We start from the raw sequence: 18680 nt of genomic DNA, 5'->3' as shown, positions 1-18680 counted from the left end.
TTTATGTTTTATCTTGTTTTTCCATTAAAGAAGTTCCATTCACTTGTGAGACAACCTGAACATTTAATTTTTTACTACAAAACCCAGAAAACTCTTCTCCCTTTCAAAATTCTACAAGATATTTAAAGAAACTTATGTATGCTTACATCCCTTGAAAGCCCCGGGGAATCAATCCTTGCTTCTTGCTTTTGCTCACTTATCTTCCAGAATGTATGTTCAATGAACAGAGTATCTGAATCCATCAAAGGCTATATTCCAGTCTTCTGCATGTATGTCAAATGTGAGATCATAAAAGTATCAAAATAAGTGTATTGAATGAAATTCTGAAGAAAAACAGGACATCATGAAACAAAGACTACATTAGAAAAATGATAACACTTACAGAGACAAATGTAAACTATTCTCCTCAAGCAGTAAAGCCAAAAGCTGTCAAAGCATAGCAAGCCTGAGATTTTCTGTATGAGCTAGTCTTATCATTCACCAGATGGAAGTATGTATGAAGTTTGACATTGCACATATTTTGACTATTCTCATAATAGTATCATTTACACTCAAAATATCCATACTGCATTTATTTGGTGTGGTTCTCAGACAAAATATTTAAAGGAAACTTGACTTTCTGGGATCAAACATACAGATTTGGAACAGTAAAAGAAGTACTCAAGTCAGATCACTATTAAGAACATACCAGCTTAGTTAAATACACACATTGATCAAAGAAGAAAAGCTAATCTTTCTGAAAGTTTCAACCAGTATTACTAGCAATGACAAACACATTTGTCTAAAAATGTGGAGAAACAACCCTCCAGAGAACCTAAAACCTATGTATGATAGAACTCTGAAAGCAAAGTTGAGTATTAAGTCAAATTTTCTATTGTGCAAAGATAAAGCAATATAAAAAAATGAACTGGATTTACTTTTTAACATCGTTGTGCTCTTCATGCTATTACCTTTATTATTTGCAAAATCCATTTTTGTCATAATTTAACTCATGCACTTGTCTTTCCATTTAAAATATTCTTCATGGTTGTTAATATTTATATTATTGATATTAATATTGATTGATATTAATATAGTTAATATTGATTTAGTAACATACATTAGAAATGAAAGAAAATACCTTTCCTCAAAAATCCATTTTCTTTCTCATAGTAAACTATGTGACTGTTGTGGACATAATTCACAGTTGCTAGGACTAGTATTTATAGTTTAACCATCTAGGAATGGATGAATTTGATTTACTTAGACGACTGGTCTCCATTTTCTCCAAACTGTTTAGGACTCCCTTTCCAAGGTTTGTTCCCAAACAAATTGCACAACACCACAACCCCAGCATTCTACCCTATGCCCAACAGCTGGGCATATGAGAGACCTACATCCATTTCTTTGCTCAGGGTGGACTGAAATTCACATTTCCCACTTTGCAAGAAAGTAAAACTGCCATCATTACCTGCTACCAGGTATGCTGTAGGGTTACATCCTCATTCTCCTATGTTAATGCTGTTCCATTGTACAGTAACTTAACATTACTGGCTCTGGGAGGAGGCAGGTAACAATAGTTAGGTAGCCACACCATTAATGTGCTAGGTGGGCCACCAGCATTTTAGTCCCTGCTCCAAGGGGAGCATCATAGAGCCCTCTGTAACCCAGTTTTAATGCTTTCTACTGACCTGAGCATTTTTTTCCCCTCTTTCTTCTGTCATATGTTTGCAGGACTAGGGCAGCACCAACACTCAGTACAGACAGAGCAGGAGTGCAGCTACAGTGATAAAAGATATCTTTGCACTTTTCAGCCTGGACAACTCAAAAGCAAAGTGTCTTAACTCAGAAATCTAATGCATTTCCCTCCCACCCTCTCTCAGGAAGTGGGCAAATATAACAGAGTTGTGACAATTCTTCAAGGATTAAAAAAAGCTCAGTAGGATACCTAAAAGCCAGCAGCAAAACCTGAAACCAACTTTTTTTCTGCAACTTGGAAAAACTTTCTGCTAATGAGAAAGACATTTATCACTGAACAAAGTATTCTGCTGAACAACACCAGAGCCTTTGCTTAAAAAAGCAAATCCAGACAGATCTGCAGAAGTACATCCATTAAGTTGGTCTTAAACATTGATATTGTAGGCCAAATTTCAAGCCTGAGTGGTATTTTACCTGTGCTATAATCGCCACAATGCTATAAAAGAATTCTGTAAACCCAGCAAGCATGCCAGTTAAGGAAAAGACTTTTTAAAAAAGGTACAGAGATAATGAGGTACTTGAAGCTCAAAGCACAATTTCCCTTCTCAGATTGTGCATCATCTGTTCATTAATATAGCTAGGAAAACAGCTGGAAGTTAGAGGAGTGATTTACAAATAAGACTCTTTAATTTTTAAAAGAATCCAATCAGAAAGACTAAGAAGAAAAGGTTTTGAGATACACCATACATCTGAGATCTCACTGAAGAAAGGAGGAAGGCTATATTAAACAACAACAACAACAACAACAACATCTGAGATCTCACTGAAGAAAGGAGGAAGGCTATATTAAACAACAACAACAACAACAACGTGACAGGATTTGTTCTGTTTTCTTTAAATTAAACTGTTGCATTACTAGTCATTACATTTGTGGTGAGTGACTCATCATAAGCCAAAGGAACTTAAGGCTTTCACATCTAATTATCTTACAAGAAGATGGTGCACAACAAATGTTAGAAGCAGAATGGCAACAAAGCGTACATCTATTTGAAATGACACTGCCTTTTTAGGAATGCATGAGTCGTACTGTGCGTTTTTTGAAAAATAAATTTTCTATTTGGTCTACCCATTCCTGAGCAACATCCTTTCTCACTTATCAAGCACATTGTACATCTGGCTTATTCCTAGAAGAATTGTACTATCACAGCTGGAAATGCACAAAAAACTACTCTTCAGAAAGGAACATATATTCTGATAAAAGCCCCAGTGTAGGTGCAACAAGATTGCAAACAAAGACATGGCTTTGCTGAGTCTGTTCTGTTTATAACTAAGTTGTACACGTATAAAAAACCCACAACTCTGCCTATATAGCCTGTTAGCATAGAAAGCACTAGTGCTATGCTCCTTCTGTTTTATTCAGGGAACAGAAAAATCTATCCTACACAGAGAGTACTGCTCCTTAAACCCTAAGGCAGAGTTTAAAAAAAAAAGAAAAAAAAGAAAAAAAGCTAAGCAAAGGTGTATCCCCAAAGTTATGCAAGAATTTACAATCAGAAGAAACTTCTGCATGCCCTCAAACATTTCACTGAGGAGTCTAACTTCACTTCAAGAGTCAAATAAACATTATGCAGGTAATGTGTAGACTTGCTTTTTCTAGTTTCATTAAAAACATAGAAAAAAAATAACGTTTGTGCAGTTAGACAGTCCTCCCTTTTATGTCCTGCTTATACTTTAATATCCAGAACTTAAAGCAAATCTTGATGTGGCCTGTAAGACAAATATTTGCACCAGTGATTTTTTTCCTAAAATTTAATCCCCATTTCATTAACAAACCACATCTACACATAACAATACTTCATGATTTACAAAGCTTACAAGATTTGTATTCATCCCCCTGCTATATCCAAATTTTGTTAGTTAACCTTTGTGAGATCTTTCTAGAAAGAAAAATTAAAAAAAATTTAATCTCACATGGTTAGCTTTCCTAGACTACTTGCACAGAAAGTGGAAAGAGGAGTTTCAGATGATAACTTAGAGCACCTAAATTTAAGATTTCACCAGGAATTATCCCCTAAGAAGTAAGTGGGAGATCGCAGGAAGAGAAGAGAGACCAGAAAGATGGGCCTCCATAGCCTAAATTAACTGCAGTGAATATCCCTCTTCAGTCACCCTGTCAGTGCTTTCAGAGGCTTAGCAGGTATAAGAGCAGTATGCTTTACAAGCATTAAACTTCTGCTCAGGCCATCCATATCCCTGAAATGATTTTCTTTGGTGACCATGCAGCTTTTTTTTTTTTTTTTTAAATTATTTACTTTAAGGAAACCTGCAAAAGATACTGCCTGTGCCTTCAAAAAAAGGGGGGGGGGAACAAACAAAACAGTGTATTTATTTGATTTCACATTAACTTCAAAGAGTAATTTTCTGACACTTGCATCTAGATACCCAACAGTTTATATTCTCATTAGGGTCACTCAGTACTTAAAATGCTACTTGGGAGGACTCAAAGTGGCAAGAAAATAAGGAAAGGGTAGGAACAAATTATTCCCTAATTTAGACAAACTGCTGCTGTTACTTTCAATGACAGCCGGTTGATCAACTGTTGAAAACCGGCCCGACCTGCTTTCAGATTTTGCAATAGTCTCATTCAATGATTAGAGTAACTGACCAAATAACCTGTTGCTATGACTCAGCAGCTCGCCTTATTTTTCCTTTCTATAACTTTCTCTTAAATTCAGCCGTTTATCCTGTAAAAGTGTCAGGTCTTACATGCATATAGCTATACAAGCCTTGATTACTTGCTTTTCCTGAAACGTTAAGTGCTTGAACAAACTATTCTTCATACGCTCATCTTAGTTCGCTCTCACTAATTATTGTAATTCTTTCAGCTCCAGCCACCTTTTTAATCCCTAACTACTTACTACTGTCCTTCACTATCCACTGCAAATAAATATTTCCCCCCAAAGCATCCAACCTGTTGATTTACTGTATTATTCTCCATTCTGGAAGCAAAAAGATATACTTTACACATTATACAGATGAGGTTGGAGAATATCTTACTCACAAGACTTTCACCTGTGCTAAGTTTCTTACCTCGAGGAGAGTCTAGTTTCTTCCCCAAAGGAAAAAAAAAAAAAAAAGCCTGGAGCCATGCTATGTGACACCAGGAATAGCAGCACTGGGATGCTCAACAAGGGGAAAAGAAACGGAGTCTTTCACCAGTCACACAATGCCTCATCATGAAAGACTTGGAAAGAGGAAGAGGAGCACTGAAGAACATACTAGTGACTCGACTTCAGTTTAAGCATTACTTACAAAAGGTTGCAATTAATTAGAAACGCAAAAGCTATCACTGAAATGTTTAGGTCCTGGGAGATAGCAAGAACATAAGGCTTACTTGCGTCTCATGAAAAATAGCTAAATTTTGTAGCAGAACTGCAATTTATTCACTGCTGCAAAACACTTTCATCTTAAGTGGAAGAAAGCTTCTACTATTTTGGAGGCTTGCAATTGTAAACTCAGCTTTTACAGCCAGAGCTGAACAGCTTAATTTGCAAGTCAATTCCTGATTTACACTATTTTTAACATCTTTTAGACAGAAAAGAGACAGGCTTTTGGTTGATGCATGAAAAGCATCAAGTCTCTTTAGTGAGTTTTTTGAGAGTAAAGGAAAGAAACCAGAGTTTCACAAAATGTGAAGATGAAAGCAGAGTAAGGCAAAACTGGATGGCTATATTAGCTAAAATGAAGTAAACGTTTGTCTGCATGTCATTAAAACATTCCTTTAGACATGAAATTATAGGTACATTTTTACTGTTCTCTGTATTAATAGCCTTGAATAATAGCCTCGCTGCTCTTAAAAAAAAAAAAGTGAAAACAAGAAGTAACACGCATAGACAGAGAACATTATTATAACCTTTGCTATTCTGAAAACTCTTTCAAGTTTCACTACTGGATGCCAAAAGAAACAGTAAACATCAGGACCACATTTATACCCTTGAAGAAACTGTAAACAGCAAGAAATAGAATACTGTGAAATGCTAACCAAGACTCATCTTTCTGCTCTACTCCAATTTGGAATGCATTATCTGGTGTAAGTGTATTCTTAAAAACTTTTGAATTAGCAAATCTGTATGCACACAATTTGTGACAGATGCAGTCACAAGGATAACTGAATAGGAAACAGTCACACTCTGACAGAACCTTGAACCATCTTGAACTAACTCACCTAGCTTCTAAAAACTATTTGCACAGAGGTCAAAGTTGTGAACCTTTATCTCCACAAATCTGCAGAAACAAATCACTGTTATTATCATCACTGAAGTGGAGTACTGTCAACAACACTATTTTTCATCCAGCAGGAAAGAAGCAGCATCACATTTCTGCGTAACTGAAGGCAACACACTATGTTCAATATTAAACTTAAAGAGGGATGATTTTTGCAGCAGTTAGAAGCTGCAAAGTAGATCAAAGCCCAAAGACTTCAGTTTACAGCCTCAAAGAAGCACTATGAGAGGAAATCAGGTCTCATGCTGCACAGTACAGCTCTGAAGGCAAACTGACTCTCATTTTAAAAATTTGAACAAGCACTAATGAACAACCATCTGGCCAGTCATGTGGGAAGCAATTTAATAACATGATTATGATCCCCACAAAATATTTCAGAGTTCCCCCACTCCAAGATCTTCATCTTAAATACCATCCAAGTATATTGAATTATATTCCAGAAAATGGTATTCTGAAGATAGATAATCCATTCTTTGGGATGACAAGAGGCAGAGGGAGTTTGGAAAAAAAAAAAAAAGGAAAAGAAGAGAAAAGATTCCCAATAGACAGACAGACAGACAGATTTCTACAGTGAAAGCTATCTCTAAACAAAGAGATGCTAAAGATGCTGGATTGAGGAAGTCACAACACTTTTGGGGGGGGGCGGCGGGAGGGGGGCTCACTCAGAAGACTAAGTCAGTCAGAAAAGGAGACACTACTACATGAGACCAATATAAAGACCATCAAGCATGCTAAATAGTTTTTATACAAGGTAAAAAAGGATTGCTCTCTGCCTATGGCTGTCATTGAAGTCTATCCAAAAGCTTAATAAGAGACCCGATCTTACATAAAAGTCAAAAAGACTATCTTATCTTCCTGTTACAACTTTGTCAATACTACCTTTCCCACCTCATTTTACTGCAACTTTATTCATTTATTATTTTTAAACAAACACAGATGTGTGTGTCAAGGCTAAGTCTAAATCTCAGTTGTCCAAAAAAAAGAAAAAAAAAAAGGCACATCAGGGTTGTATTCTAAATCTAGTATCTCCACTAGATGAGGTTCAAAACCAGACCTTAAAACAAAGTTTAAAAAGATACCATTTTGAGCACTGTATTTTAAGAATACGTAGCACTGCTACTCCAAATGGGAATTCATACAACTTGAGTCAAAATGATGATCCATATCACTGTTTGGATATACCAGTTTTGCTTGATTCAAACAGCAGAGAAGGAAACATTTTAATTCATAAGAAATTATCAAAAAATTACTTACAAAAGAAATCCCACACACAATCTTTGATGATTTAAAACACTCAAACAAAAACACCATGGAAGATATGGTCCAAGAATAAATACAGCCAGAGATCCCATTACATTTATTTTGCTATTGAGGGCCTGACCTTAACTTAAAGAACTGCCAAATTTAATGTTATACTTATCCATAGATATTTAAGAAGTTTTATCTTACTTTCCCAACAAATCTAATTTTTGAGATTTTAAACAGTAATAAGTGTGTATGTGTGCTAGTAACCTTTTTTAAACACAAAAATCTGAAATCACGTAGGCTACTCAATATTTACAGTCTGGTTTCTCTCATACTCTTTCATTGCACTGCTCAAGATAAATGCATTATTAGCATTTCATATTCATGGGAGTAGTACAGAGCACCAGCAAATTAAAAAAAAAAAAAAAAAACACACCCACACCAAGACCAAGACTTACAGTCACATTTCTTTGTACCACATATTTGAAACATATACGCTAGTCAAGCTAGTTACTTAAGATTGCTCATCACTGCTCTTCACAACAAAACCAACAAACAAAAAATGTTTCGAGAGCATTTTCCAAATAGGTATGAAGTAATTTGCCTTCCATCATTTTTTCTCCTCTAGAAAACAGAATTTACTCCCTCAACTTTTAACATGCTACCTTATAAAAGTGATGTAAAAACTTTTACTAATCTTGTGTTTAGTAGACACAAGAAAATACCCAACAAAAGTCACTAAAAGCAAATCATTGTCTTTTTGTTAACAAGCACAAGTGAGGGCTCAAATTTAGTTTGGTCAAAAACATCATAGTAAACCAAGAAAATAAAAAATACAGGAAAAAAAATCCCCTAAAAGCCACACCAACCACAGCTCAGAGAAAAAAAGTCAGAAGATCAAGCATCCCATTTGTTTATGAACTAAGCCTTCATGCAAGAGATCTGAAAGTTTAGCCTCAGGCACTAAATTTGAAATCAGTCCCCTACCAGTTATTTCAAGTAAGACAGTCCATGTTTGGAATATGCTTGATTAATCATTCCTAGCAGCAAAGGAAGAGACAGTTATACAAAAAACATCTTTATAGAACAGGTATTTCATCTAGATTTAATATAATTTTTTTCACCTTTTGGATGCTATCCGAGATTGTAGCATCAACAATGTATTGAACATTCAGGAGGATGAGGATGTTTGGTATTAACAGCACAGCTAATCAGTGTATATTACATTTAAAACTTCTTACAGGACGGCACTAATATATCACCAGACCCTGTTGCTACACAGTAGTCCCCAGATTATCTAGTTACTATCAGATATACCTAGATGATGGTACAGGTTGACTGGAAGCCATGGCTCTAGCAATTTTTTTTTAATCTGCAGAACTAATTTGGAGGTTATATAAGGTCTTACTGACACTCTCAGCTTCCAAAACATAACATGACTATTAGTAATGGTGCCTTTATCACGGTGGGGGGAGGGGAAGAACAACCCTGGGGAAGAAGATCCAGTGGTCTAACTGTTGTTCACAATCTACATTTCAACATAGGAGCAAACCCTGGCAGTTCAGATACGCTAGCATTTCACTACAGCACCAATAGGTACTTTATAGAAACAGCACACTAAACGCCTGGGGCTCTCACCGCTGCCTGAGCACTACTGAAGGGCTTTCATTGCCTCGTTTCAAGCAAAGGTTAAATCCACTGACGTAGCAAGCTAGGGGCGGAGCTGGCACATGAAAAGGGAGAAAAATGGAGAAATAAATGCGGGAGCTGCCCAGAGACTCACCTGCAGTGCCTGCCACCTGCGCCCGGCTGCCTCAGCCGCCCTTCCTCCACAGCTAACCCCTCACCCGCCGGGCGACAGCCAGCGCACGGCGCACGGCGCACACCAGAAGGCACAGAGAAAGCAAAACACACCCATTCGAAACAGCTGCGACGAATGGGAGCACGGAATTCAGAAATAACAATAATAATGAAGAAAAAAAACACAGAAAACACCTCCGCCCCCCCCCCCCACCCTGCGCAGTGTGGGGCAAAGGCTAGTCCCAGCGAGGACAGCAGCTAGGCAGCTCTACTGGGGAAGGGAAGGAAGGAGGTGAAATACGAGCCCTTCCCAGAGACTATCTCGGCGCCAGGGGAACACCCCACACGTCCTTCCCTCTCCGGCAGAGAGGAAGATTTCCTGCGGAGGTGGAAGGGGGAGGGAAGGGACGGGAAGGCAGAGGTGCCCCTGTCCTCCCCACTTTGGTGTCAGCTTCCCGCCGCGCCCCGGGCAGGGAGCGGTGGAGGAGGGACGCGGCGCCGGGTCCGGCTCCCTCCTCGCCTGTCAGGCCCCCTCCCTCCCTCCTTCCCTCCCGCGGCCGCTCACCTGCCACCACCGCCGGCTCTCCGACCGCGGAGCCGGCCGACAGCCACCACCGGGAGACCCCGGCCCGCCCCAACGGTCGCGGCGCTCCCGCCCGGCAGCTTCTCCCTGCGCCCGAACCGCCTCAGGAGCAGCCGGCCCCCCGCCGCTCCCGTTTCAGGAGGAAGCAGCCACCATGTTACTTTCTCCCCCGCAAACGCCTACAGGCGGCTCCAGGGCCCGCCCCGAAAGGAGGCGGTGGCGGCGGCCGGGCCAAGGGAGCGCCGCGCTGCGGCCAGGGGGCGCCCGAGCGCAACAGCTGCGGGGAGCCGTTAGCGGCGTCACAGAGGGCGGTGGCGCTGCGCCGCCCGTTGGCCGTTGGCCGTTGGCCGCGGCCGCCCGCGCGCGCCCGGGAGGGGGCTGCTGCGGCGCGGCGCGTCCCTCCAGGCAGGGGTCGTCGGGGCCGGTCCGCGGTGTTGGGGCGGGCCTTCTACCCCGGGGGGGGCTTGGGGGGCCTGCGAGTGGTCGGTTGGTACCGGAAAATAAGTGATGGGGAACACGGTGAGCCGTTTCAGCCACCTGCCGAGGCAAGGCTCCTCGCTTTGCAAGTGATTCTCGCTGTCCGAATGGTGCTAGGCCCATTCTGTGGAAGGCAGGAAGCTGCCTGGTATGAACGCGTCAGCAGGGACATGCCCAGGCCCCGGGGAGGGATTTTCACACCCCTGGGGTCCCGCTCGGTGAGCAGGGGCCTGCTGGAAGGGCTCTTCCACCCCTGCGCCCAGTACCTGGCAGGGCACACTGCCCAGTCCCTCCTGCTCACGGCGGGGTGCTCTCTCTTGGCAGCAGAATGATTATTTGATCGACGGACTCACCTCCCTGGACGAATGAGTAGCAGATAGAAGATGGGGCAGCACTGTGGGCAGGAGCAGGTAAGTGCCTACTGATGTGCTGCACTCAAAGGATTTTCAAGCACATGCCTTACTGCACTGCAGCTTGCTGCCTTGGAGCCTTCCTGACGAGATAAATCAGAATTGTCCTGCCTCGTGCAACAAGTCACAGGGCTGTATCGTACAGGAGAGTTGATACTTAAAAGGGGGACACTTTCTATTCCAGAACATCCCTATTCGGAAAGTGCATGAGCTACTGTATTTAAACAAACATGCACCATACTAACAATGGCTGTTTTTAAAGCTAAACATTCTCATCCAACCCACAGAAGGATAAAACATTATCTGAGCAATGAATGTTTCAGTAAGCTTTCATGATTTCACATTTATGACATCCTACAGGATAGGCTTTTGAAACTTTACAAGTCTAAGAGTATGCATACAACAACATAGTCAAGCAAACTTTGCATTAATCCATTAAGACACTAAAGCTTAATGCTGTTATCCATGCTGATATTTGTCATCAGACACTAAAAATCTGTTTACATCTGCAGTGTTGCTTGAACGTTGGGGCAGAATACTGTAATTATGTGCTGAATAAATATGGTACAGTTAATGCACTTCTGTAATTTTAACAGGTTTTAGCACGTATATTTCAAATATTTCAACTATATTTCAAATATTTCAAAAGGAGAAGTATTAGAGGTCAAAAATATTCATTTCATTTTACTTTAAAGCTCTTGCATCTTTTCAGTTAAGGGCTAAGCCTTCTTTTGTTACTATTGCTTTGCAACATGTCAGTGCCAAATTTACTGTACAATTTATTAAAGTCCTACTGAAAGATTAGGGTGTGATACTATACGTCTTGTTCATCCATACAGTTTTCAAGAGATTTCACTCAACCAGTGTAAACAGTAATTTCACACCAGTAGTATACATACATCTGAAAATAGAGAACAGTGGGCTTTGATTGAAGTACACAGTTCACACTGGCAAGTCTCCTGTAAAGATCTGTCCACCTTTCATGAGTGCATCAGTGTTGGAGACTTCATGTGGAATTCTGAGAGACAGCTCTCAGCAAGGAAAGACTCCCTCTTCTCTTCTGGCCACAAGTTTCTGTCCCTTCACACCAGCTCTGACAGCAACCAGACCTTCCATTAAACCAGTTCAATTCACCAACCCATCAGAAACTCAAGGTTTTTTTGATGGGTTAGTTTTCTTCAGTATTTGTGAGTTGAATACGCTCACAAAACAAAAACAAAAACAAAAAAACCCACCAGAATTGGCACTAGATAAAGGCAGACAGCTGTAGAAAGGAAAAACAAGATGACCATCTTTTTGGTAGCAGTAAGCCCCTATATTGCTCAAGCCATCTCCTGTAAGTTAACCCTACCCAAGGGACAAAGTGAGGCCAAGAGAAAGGGAGCTGATTTATGTCTTTTTGGACCTCTCTGACCCAGAGGGGTACATGATGCTCCTTGCAGCTAAGAGTGATTTTTCTGAAATATCATGAATATCTTGATCCAGCCTGCCCTTACTCTTTATCCTTTAACAAGAGCAGCTAATCTAAGCATCAATGGTATTTTTGTTCAAAAAATAGTACTTCAGTTGCATGCATCTGCCAGAGAGCTGCTGACTTATGCTGATAGCCTATAATGTAAGAATCTGACATGACAGCAAATCATTCAGTTTCATTTCATTCTGAATAGCACAAAAACCTCTGTTCAATACAGGTTCAGGCAATTTTCAAGAATTGTCATGACATCCATTTGTTGTCAATGGAAGCCTCTGTATTTTAGCGTCATTGGAGCAAATGATATGTTTATTCTGGCTGTTTCTGACATGCACAGGTGAAGATTCTTGCAGACAGAGTCTATGATAAACTTGCTTTGAGTCCCTTGGAATAAAAATACCTTATCTTTACAGAATGCTGACCGAGCACTTGACAATTTCTTCTTCTCAGGCCTCACAGGAAGACCTCATTCCTTAATCCTGTAGTTGTCTCCACAGTCCTATGAATTGTGAATGTGATGCCGGAGACCACTTGATCTTACCTGGCATTTAGAACTGGCATATGTGATAGTGGTTTTGTCCAGAAGGTGGATAAGGAAAAGAACATATGGTTGCCTGCAGTCCCAAGCAGTTCTGCTAATCAGGGTCTGTTCAAAAAATGCTTGAAGCAATGCTGTCACTGTAGCATGTGGAGGTTCCTGATCATTGATTATTTGTGAATAGCTGTGTAAGACAGCAAGTGCTGAGTCCAAGTGTTTCATCTTATTGTACAACTGGTTATGATTCTGCAGCATTCCACTCAGATTGTATGACAGAGGGTGGAAACTGAAGAATTGCATGTTCATTCTGGCTTTAATCGTTTAATCAGTGGCATACAGAGACATGAATATACATAGCTTCAGCTTAAAATGTGTATATCTGCTTCACTCCAATTAAAAATGTTACTGTAATTGACAACTCTGTATCAGCAAAACCCTCTATCTGAAAGCCAACAGTTTGTCTGAAAGTGTCAGAATTTCAATCCAGTCATCTAAGCTTCCTCCAGCTGTCACTGTACTGTAAGATCAAAACCCTAGTTAAACAGGCTATTCTTGCTGGAAAGATCTTTATAAATAACAGCAAAGGAGCAGAAGGATCCCTTTCTTTATACAGCCTTCTTACACTCTTAGATTGCTGGCCCAAACTCACAAATATTTTGAAATTATTGATTTAAAAAATCAAGTTATCTTGATCTTCTTTGCAAAAAGAGGCAGGGTTTTTTAAGATGTTTATCTTCCTGAAGCTTTCTCTCTTCATTCTTCTGGACACATTATGTTCCGTTTCCCTTTAAAAGCTCTAGGTTACAGTTTTTATGTCTCCATCTTAGAAGATTATGGTTCTTAGCTTTTAAAATGCTTATGATTCCCATGAGCATTATTTCTTATATGAATCCTCGGTAGTTGAAAAAGAGAGGTTACTGTTTCAGCTAAAAACCTCGCGGTTTTGAAAATAAGGTTTAAATAAGTACAATATTCTTTCAGCATCTATTTCTACTAGGAATCTCCATTGTGCTATCTTCACTGTTAGCTTTGCTTTGTTTTTTTAGCATGTTCATGTTACACTGTATCACTTCCCTTTGAACTGAATGTTCCATAAACTGTGTGCAGAGGTGAACTGTTTAGCCTGAGCTAGGGAAACACAAAAAGGACAGTGGTTTTCTAAGTACACTCTGATTTATGATTTCTGTGATGTAAGATTGCTCAGATTAATTGATAATTAATTGCTCAGATAAATTAATAAATCAGATTAACTCCTGAACATTTTTTTTTTTTTTTTAGAATTTGGATCAGTTTATGCTGACTTGCTGTGCTGCTTGCTTATCTAACCTGCCTTATGACCTCTAGATACTATGTGTTATTGACCATGTTTAGTAATGTATCCTTATTTTGACATATGTAATGGCACTCAAGAAACCAGTTTTCTTGAACCCAATTCAGTAGCATAAACACTGAAGTTCTAATGACCTTAAATCTTCACTGTTTTGTCAGAATAGTCATCAAGGATAACTATATGTATTCCATTTGGACTTTTGTAATGCAAAGAGTATTAAAACTAAAAGACCATGAACTTGATTTCATTTCTCTTACCCTTGTAATCATATTATATAATGTATGTAACAGATACATAAAATAACGGTCAAAGTAAGGAGAATTTCCTTGTGACTCATAATAAACAGAAGATGCTGATAGTCTGTGGCAGAAATGGTTATCAATCCTTGGAGTATACTGTCTTGCCAAGATAACTATTGGTATTTTATACTGAAAAGGCAGTGTTAGAAAAAATAGATCTATAACTTGGTTTAGAGACTGTATGTTTTCAGGTAAATGTATTGAAAATACCTGGAGGAGATGTTGTACAAAGAGACTGAAATAACTTGTTCAGTTTATCAAAATACCAGGAGGAGACTTGATTAGAATGAAAAAGTACCTTCACAAAGAATAAATAGGGCTTTTTAATTTAGAGAAATGTAACAAGAAATAATGGTTAAAATATAATACCATACAAATTCAACTGAGAAATGAGGTATAGTTCCTTACTGTAAAATAATAACCAGTAGAACCCACTGAACTATGGTAAATACTTCATTTCTGGCTGCTTCTCTGGAAAGGGATTGTTTACTCCTGTCATCTAAAGAAGGTTATATGAGCTAATAATTTCTTTTGGCTTCAACAGCTATGAGTAATCTTGACATTAGTCTCAGTTTTTTTAAAAATAAAGCAGAGTCAACTAGCCTTTTATTGGTCCAGTGAGGACTGATTGGAAGTGCATAACCCAAAGCAAAATTAATTTAATATTTTATCTAACCTTAACAAAAAGGTAAAAGGTAGATGTGGAAAGCTTTGTAAATATTAATAGCAAGTTCTTTGTTAAGTCTCACAGATAATATTGAAATGGGTACACTCCTAGAAAACTAAAAAAAAGGAAAGGAAATAGGGCCAAGTAAACAAACTATATCACTATATTGCTGTTTTCATTTAAGGGTTGAAGGAGCAGCAGTTCTTAGACTAGGGAAGTGCAGAATGGAAGCGTGGGTGCATGGGGCTACAGCTGTTGTGAGGGTGTTCTAGTATGAACCGAGACTTCTGGGAGCTTCACTACATCAGTTACTCCTTACTGGGACTGGGCTTTTTTCTCTCTGAGAGTTAACTGCAAGTCTTTACTGCTTGGCTGCAGCCTTCCCACAGCTTTTCTGTCCTCTGATTCTACCCCTCCTCTTGTTGATTCTTCCTTGCTACATCCCCCCGATCTAATCTCAGATAGTCATGTGGCCTCAACCTTTCTACTCTACAAGATTACATATGAGGGCAGAGCTTCCTATTAGGCAGTTCTCATGCTGGGATTTTCATCTACATATTAATGAAGACTATGTTTAAAATGGCTGCAGAGACATGTGTATTAAAGCAATCTGAGACCCATTAATTCAGGTTGTGATTCCACAAGCACTGTAACTCAGTTTGAGAGGGGGCCCCCATCACACCCAAATCCCCAGTTCCTAGTTTTCTTATTACCTCCTTTATGCTGGTTTATGCCCTTGTGCAGTGAATAAAGCCAGGCAATAACAATAAATTAAAAAAAAAAAAGAGCAAGTTTAGTTTGGAGTTGGTCAGTCCTCTTGTGAGTGCACAAGTGCTTTTACTAGCAAAAGAAAGGCATCAGCGAGGGCAGAAGCATTCCTTTCACAGGCTGGTCAGCTAGCTTGAAGAGTCCTTCAGAAATCACCTCTCAAAAGTGTTTAGTTGCATACTCTTAGCAGGTCTATTTACTGTGGAAGCAGATGAGTGCTGTTGGAGGTATGGGACAGCAGATAGAGTTGCCTCATCCGAACAGTTCAGGCTTCTATAAAAAAAGTATAAAAGCTTACCTCTGGTGGAATGACTTAGAAGCCAAGTCAACTGTTGCCGTTTTAATCCTGGAAGTGCATACCTGAGAACCTTCGCTCAAGGGGAAAAATATTCAGTCAATGAAAATAGCGGAGTTTGGTCTTTTGTTCAGGCGCTTGTGTAAATACATCGGATGGGTGTGTATGCAGGTTGGGTTTTTTTTCTTTTTTTTTTTTTGGTCCTTTCACAGTTCCTCTCTCGTTTACTGTGGTGCTTTACAGGGAAAAGGGCAGGAGGTCAGATGTGAGGGGAATAGGTTGCATACAGAGGCTGCCTTGTGTGTAGAAGTGGATTGATCCTATTGGAGAATTTTAGAGTACTGAAGTAATTCTCTTCAGGGCTCCACTGGTAAACAGTTAAATAGATGAATGTTGCCCATCCCTTTTGTTTTCTCAGCTAATGGTGTTTTCATATGAGCACAAAAGACTGCAGTCTTCCCAGAGGCCTCTCTCAGGTTTTGTATCTTTCCTACAAGAAAAACCTGGGGGGAATGACCTTGTAACATATTTCTGGCATCAGATGAGTGAGGAATGAGATAAGCTATCTCCCTTCCCAAGGTTTCTGTCGCTGGCTCAGGAGTGATTCAGCCTTTCATCTTTCCGAAGTAAATAAATAGTTCTCTGCAATTTATGGGTGGTGTTTTGGTCATGACCTTAAAAGTTTGTGTTCTCTTTGCTCCATGTATTTCTCTTTGCTCTTTTCAGAAGAGTAGCTGTTTCATTATGCTTTTTTTTGCTAAATCTTTGCTAAAATTTTTCACCTCTTCCCCAGTTGTGTTGGATATTGCATGGCTAAGAGACAGCCTACATATATGAGCGTTTCAGTGCCACTTGGCTGTGAAATGTGCAGATACACTCCACATGCACGTATTTCTTGAGTTCATGTATATCTTTTCAGAAAGCAAAATCTAGTAGGCAGATCATGGCACAAAGCCCCTGGACTTTAAAACTTGCTTGTATAAATCTCTTAGTGACTATATGCTAATTATAATATTGTATAAATAATAATTTCTGCAAAATACTGTGAGATATCAGGATAAAAACACAGCAAAAGTGCCAAGCATTGTTACAGTTATGCAGTACTATTGACTAACTAGAAAATTTAGAACTCAAATAGAAAAAAAATTCTTTGATAAAACAGTGTTTTCAGACTGCATTTAACTGTTATGTGGGTTGATATATGAAACATTGCAAACCCCAGCTCAGACTCTGTTCCAATCTGAGATAATCCAAACACACACAAACAGCAGACTTTCCTTGAATTGTCCAAAAGTAAATGTTATTTTATAAATGAAATGAGTAAGAGCAAGAAGAAATGTATGTGGCACTGGCTGAAATACACTGATGGGAAATAGTTCAGAAATAATTTATGTTTGCCTGCTAAGGTAATCAGCCTGGCCCATGTGTGGCCCAAGTTTTAGTCTTGTGAGTCCTGTCTTAGAAACTGTCTTAATATGCACATCTGAAAGTGGCAAACATCTATATTCAGCCGTGAATTGATGTGGTTTTGCTCATTACTGAAGAAGTAATCCATTTACTCTTTCTTCCTCGTTTCTTTTCATCTTACAGTCTTAAGTAGACAATTGTAACTATATCAGGGTTGTTCCCTTGTACCTGAATTCCTACTTTTGACTACCTACATATGTCTTATGATTATAAAGGGAAAAATGAAGCCTTCAGACAGTGATCTTTCACAAGCAAAGCAAATTACCCATTATTTCATCATGTAAGCTAATATACTTCATATGTCATTACAAGGCCAAGAGGCTAAATTTCTTTGTCAGGTCTGTCCCGACTGAATATCACAATATTAGGAACTTTGTATCTCTCCAGTGAATAAGCTCAATACCTGCATGAGACTTATTTCTGCCAGCTGTATTCTGAACAACAGCCTCCCAGGAAAAAAGTTTGCAGATGATAACATATGTATTTTCTTTAGTTTGTGATGCCTTGAGGTGCTTAAGGATTTTTTTTTTTTTTTCCACAAAGCAACCGATGCAGCAGTGACTTAATCAGTTAAGAAACAGGGTTTACTTTGAAAAAGTTTACACTATATAATGTTTGGTTGCTGTCATATGAGACTGCCCTCTTCCTGGTTCACTATTCTAAATAGCCACAACAGGCTTAAAGGAATGAGGTTTAACTGAAAGCATGGACCAATGTCATATGCTCTGTTAGTCTATTGAGGCATAATTGCTGCAGTAATATTTATGTGTTCTTTTTAATGTGCATATGATGAAAGCTCAAACTTCATATAAATTTTGGATATTTTTTGGTAATTCCAAAAAGTGAGAGGTATACACCATGAATCATACGTTCATTTTTGGTATTTTGAATATATTTAAATTAAAATAATGATTAATATTTGAAAAGGAGTTTTACAGATTCAGAATTGTATCCTTTTATATATAAGCAGAAGCTTTTCCTTTGGTGTTTAAATTACGAGCATATATGGACAATTTGGACAATGTATGTATGGTAATCTAAGTTACTTCCAAAATAGTTCTGTATTGTAGCTTGAAGTCATAACTTACTTAATCATACACTGAAAAAAATCACATTTCCAAAATAATAAACATTCTTGTTTGCAAAACTCTAGAAATGGAAAGTCTCCTTACATTATTAAAGGACATGGAGGAGCATTAGTGTGATTAGAATCTGGACAACTAAGTAACTTCATGAGAAACTCATATTGTATATTCCTTACTTGCATGCATTTCCCTTATGAATTTACCATTTTTCCTATAAACACTTGTAAAATTGTGCAGAACACCATATCTTTAAATATCCACTATGTATATATAAATATGTAATA

General features: G+C 38.9%; 2 protein-coding genes across 2 annotated transcripts in view; one reads left to right on the top strand and one right to left on the bottom strand.

Annotated features, from left to right (window-relative positions):
• The window catches only part of DENND4C (DENN domain containing 4C), a 70861-nt gene extending 61273 nt beyond the window's left edge, over positions 1-9588 (bottom strand). Inside the window, exon 1 of the mRNA XM_067316737.1 lies at positions 9572-9588. The gene's annotated coding sequence lies outside the window, so the exon portion shown is untranslated. The remainder of the gene's footprint in view (positions 1-9571) is intronic.
• An 812-nt stretch (positions 9589-10400) lies between these two features.
• PLIN2 (perilipin 2) overlaps positions 10401-18680 on the top strand; it is a 48173-nt gene continuing 39893 nt past the window's right edge. The window contains exon 1 of the mRNA XM_067316325.1: positions 10401-10476. The gene's annotated coding sequence lies outside the window, so the exon portion shown is untranslated. The remainder of the gene's footprint in view (positions 10477-18680) is intronic.

The sequence above is a fragment of the Apteryx mantelli genome, chromosome Z (assembly GCF_036417845.1).
Source record: "Apteryx mantelli isolate bAptMan1 chromosome Z, bAptMan1.hap1, whole genome shotgun sequence".
NCBI classification, from domain to species: domain Eukaryota; kingdom Metazoa; phylum Chordata; class Aves; order Apterygiformes; family Apterygidae; genus Apteryx; species Apteryx mantelli.
Note: the sequence above shows the minus strand (reverse complement) of the source record. Positions and strands in the feature narration are given on the sequence as shown.